Source organism: Acipenser ruthenus, chromosome 13 (assembly GCF_902713425.1).
Source record: "Acipenser ruthenus chromosome 13, fAciRut3.2 maternal haplotype, whole genome shotgun sequence".
Taxonomy (NCBI): domain Eukaryota; kingdom Metazoa; phylum Chordata; class Actinopteri; order Acipenseriformes; family Acipenseridae; genus Acipenser; species Acipenser ruthenus.
The window spans coordinates 35,521,805-35,526,804 of record NC_081201.1 but is presented as its reverse complement, the minus strand read 5'-3'; the positions used below and the strand labels follow the sequence as shown (position 1 = coordinate 35,526,804).

At 35.6% G+C, this 5,000-nt stretch overlaps 1 protein-coding gene across 19 annotated transcripts in view; it reads left to right on the top strand.

Moving 5' to 3' along the window:
- LOC117418417 (transcription factor COE3) overlaps positions 1–5,000 on the top strand; it is a 97,353-nt gene that overhangs the window by 80,223 nt on the left and 12,130 nt on the right. The window lies entirely within an intron of this gene.

The following is a 5,000-nucleotide window of genomic DNA, read 5'->3' as shown; positions in this document are numbered from 1 at the left end:
TCTCTCTCTCTCTATATATATATATATATATATATATATATATATATATATATTACACACTGCGAAATGAACAGGAAAACAGCAAAACATAAAAGCAAAGACAGTCTTTCTTCAGTCTTTGTGTAGTATTCTTAATATTTCTTTATTTGGAGACGCCTTTCCTTTGTTAATGCATTGACAGTTCCTGTGGACATTTTGAAAACGCTGCTGCATCGATCCCCAGGGTCCTAGCGTACCACCAGAAACTTATATTGAATATGATCATATTCTATAGGTGAAATCATATTCATAGCCTGGATGCGCCACCACAAGTTGGGCATAATTTAACACAAGAACCAGTGGAGTTATAGGCATAGAACCGCCACGAGCTGTCATTTTGACTGCCGTATTAAAAACAATATAATTGCTGCAATGAAAAATCAAACGATTCCATTTAAGCTGTAGTTGTATCCAGAGATGTCACATAATCAGCTGGACAACCGAAATAATGTAAATAAGTGGGTGTTTGATCAGAAATGAGTTAAAATGAAGGCATATTACATAGAGCGCAACTCTAAAAAATGATGAAAACATGTAGTATACAAAGATTTGAACAGAAATTAGTGTGTATAAAGTATAGTATTATAATATAATACTATACCTTTATAAACACCCATTGCACATAATAATTATGTGCATACGATACTATAGAACCAAAACTGTAAATAAGTAACACACAATAATGAAAATAAATGGGTTTATATACTAAAATGCACATATATCAGCTGTGCGTAAAAATACCAAATATAATACAAAAAAAATTTTTTGAACAGAAATATGTCTATATACAGATATATTACGATTATACAAAACTATACAAGCAAACCAAGTAACAGACATTTAAAATAAATGTATTTATGTAGCCTAGAGACATACAAAGCATGCAAAAGCATAGGCTACAATACAATGTGGATAAAGAAATGGACATAATTGCATCACTGACATAATTGAAGCAAGGTAACATAATACATAAAGGAAATGGTGTTTACAATCACAACAGTACAGCTTGTTATCAAAGAAGCAGAAGTGTTGTCCTAAATCACATACCTGCATGCAGTGAACTTTTTTGTCTACACGATTTGAGTACAGCTAATGTCTTGTTATTGTAGCCTATACCATTGTATTTGTCGGCTGGCAAAGGGTCTAAAATACCTTCAGCGCTGCTTTTACTTCTGCTCAAAATGTTTCTGAAGTCATTCTATAGGCTACTACAACCAAAACTCTGTAAATAGGTAACACCAAATTGAAAATAAAATGGGTTTATACTATACATGTAACATATGTATATATATATATATATATATATATATATATATATATATATATATATATATATATATATATATATGTACACCACATACTGAATGATGTGCAATCATTCAGTATATGATGTATATAAATGACTCCACTACGAGGAATATGTTAGAGGTTGAAACAGGAACAGCTGACAAAGTAGGTTAAGTCATCAAAATACAAGTGAGAAAATATCACTGAAGCCTGGCCACGTTTTCAATTGCGCCAGGCAGATTTTCTGGTCTCAGCTGCAAACCAAGACACTGTTTTCTACTGCCATATTAACATCCACAATCCCAACTTAAACTGACAATGCAGACCGTTCAAATGTTATCAATTGCGGTCTGATTAAACTCCAGTGCACTTAAATATTTAGAATGTTTCTTCTCTTATGGCTTTAATGCATGTAAAGTAATAAGATTAACTCTACTGCACTCAGATGTATTTAAATATGTATCCCTCCTTGAGCTGTAGGCTATTTCTGCGTGTAGGAATCACTGAGTGTATTTGGTCATGTCAGAACCTATTTGTAGGATGCACTCTGGATATAAGCCTGTATATGATAACAGGATATCTGGCCCTTTCAGAGGTTGTTTGATTGCTTGCCTCATTTTGCATGGAATGTGATTCCCTACCATACTAGCTCTTTATTCATCCAGGTTTTATTGCCGTGTAATTTTCTCATTTTAAAATAAAAGCTCTCTAACAAAAAATTACTATGCATTAGGCTTACTCAAATGTATTTGAAAGTGATAAAGAACCTTCTACAAGAATATGAATATCTTGCAGTATTGTTCATAAAGAGAAACAGATCAACTACGCTGGGGAAAAATGATACTGTATACTCATTTTCTATATTTCTGAAAAAAAAATGATGAAGTCCTATAATTTCTCTGTTTTTATGTTCTTTCTTTTCACAATCATACTACAACAAAATCACAAACTAGCAACTGTTTTACTTTTTTTTTTTTTTTTACCTGTGATAAATCTATTAATGACACAATATCATGTTTTTGTAGTCCTTTGTGATTACAATTTCATTTTAATACACTGAGTAATGATTTGAGACTACTTAGAATCATGATGATAGCTGGGGACCAAATATTACCAGTGCTATTAAGCAAATTTGTTCTATTATTTTATATATATATATATATATATATATATATATATATATATATATATATATATATATATATATATATATATATTCTTCTGTAGCTCTGACTTTAGCTTACTGTGGCTCCTTCTCTAATTATCTGTGAGGTCAGTAAGCAAAATTGGGAAGAAGCTGGGAGATCAATACAAATTATCCCTGAGCAAACCAGTGCTGACAGTTTGAATTGCAGCATATGTTTACCCAAAATCAGGCAATTTATCTTAATATCAGCAAAGTAATGCAGCGCAGGTGAAAGGTCAGGCAATCTCTCCACCTCATAATTACCCAGTTCTAAAACAGGAAAGAGGTATTGATTGGCCAGGCTCAGTGCTCTGTGACTGGGATGTGCCAGCGCCTGGCCTGCCTCTGCTGGACTCTTGGCTTGTAAACTCAGCATGTCAAGGATTTATTGGATGTATGTGGAGGGTTTTATGTTTCTCCACTAGTGGCGAGCCCTGCCAGAGAGGTCTCCCAAGCTCCTCATTTTGTCAGGCGGCAGGGTGATAGATCTTATGTTGCACAGCACTCAAAAGGGCTCCAGGCCAGATATGCTGGAAGTTCGAAGGGAGGGGTGGGGACAAAAGTCAAGGTGGATTTAGCCTGTTATTAGTCAATCTGTTCTGCATATCACCCAGCTGCTGTCTGAGAAACAGAAAGGCAAACTAAATAATACAACCCACCCCAACCCCCCACCCCCCTCCATTTCAAAACCTTGTGTTTCTTGAGCACCTGTCACTGATCTCCTTAATACAAAGAGATAGGTAATTGTATTGTAATTCATTAATGCAAATACATTGGTACTTTCAATGTACAAAAACATTAATATTGATGTGAAGTCAAAGGAGTTAGTTCTAACATGATCTGCTGTCGTAAGGTAAAGCACAAGGGGTGGCGAGTGGGGCACTAAATGTATTTTTTAAACCATTCTTTTATCATTTTTAGCAGTGACTAAAGTGATTTACTCAAATGTTACAAATGCCCCTCAAAAATGAAAAGAATGACTTAGCTATTTAGTTTTTACATTACAAATGGAAATAATCTGTATGCAAAAGATCAGATCACATTCTACTCAAGTGATATTAAGTCAAATCTACTACTGCAAAGGTTGATGTCTTTGTCTTACAATGAAACTGTATGGTTATCACAAGTCATAAGGCATTTAAGAGCTTTATTTCAGTTGTATTCACATAAAATCAATACAAGTTGGTCATCTATATTTTTTCTGACTAACTCAATTCATTAAGTCAAATAGTCATGGTGATTAGCTCCCAAATAGATGACACCTCAACATGCTACAATGTGCAGTGTATGCCATATTTCTGTTCTTTAATCAAGAAATGTAATTCTTTATTTAAGGTTTTTTTTTTTTTTTTTTTCTTTATATAAGCAAGTCATTCAGCAAGGCTGTACTGGAGGAGGCTCATCTGTCCTAGGCACACAGGCTTTTTGCTTGACACACTTGTATAGGCCCAGGCAGAGACATGACAAATTGTCCCGAAAGACAATGCTGACAGCCTCTGATGATTAATGGGCTGATTATGAAGTGGTTTTACACATATAGAATTTACATCACAGAGAGTTAGAAATGTGGCCATGTCACAGACGCCGAAGCAGTTTGAAGAGCTTTACTATTTGCACAGGAAAAAAAGGAGGGCAAAATCCCAGCAAAAGCCATGTCATGTAAAATCAATACGTCGGATCAATGCTTTATTAACAAGAAAATGTCTTACTTCACATTCCTATGTGGACCTTTGTCTCCGGGATGCATGATGGAATGTCAAATCAAATTGCAGTCTTCAAGTTTCTGTCGTGTTATTGAGTGCAGGCGTGTGAGGCCCGCCACCTCCCTCCTCCTCTCCCTACCATGCATTGATTACAAGATGTACTGTCTGTGTTTGCACAGATAATTGCAGCACTTGATGATAAAGCCGACCAATTATTTTGGGTAACATTTTTGAGTTCTGTGTCCCCAGCCCTTAATTCTGCATGCCGTAAGCCTTCATGTTCACTTGCACTCAGCAAACCCGCTGAGCTGTATGGTGTTAATCATGAAATTACATGCTGACTAATGAGTGATGGCCTAAATTGCAGGCTGAGTAATGAATAGATGGAGGCAGTTCTTATTAGTCTCAGGAAAGCCATTGATTTATGTAGCACCATGCACTGCAGAGTCACTCTGCTGAAAATGATATCTACATCAAGAAGTAATATACTCTAATAAGTATTTTCATCTCAACCGGTCCTCAGGCCTCCAGGCTCAGTTTTTGTTTGAGGCAGGGAGAGCCATAATAAAGCCCTGTGACTCCTTATAAAGCTTGTTAAACACAATGTGTGCAGTCTAACCAAGTCAGGATTATGATTCATATACTGTACACAGCGACATGTGCCACTGATTTATGGCCGAGTGCAGTTCATACTCAAAATTACAATTTGAGGGGGAAAAAAGATTAATTACTATTTGTGGCCTGCAATTTCATGAGGCTAGTGCACTGCAGCAGTAGAATGATAG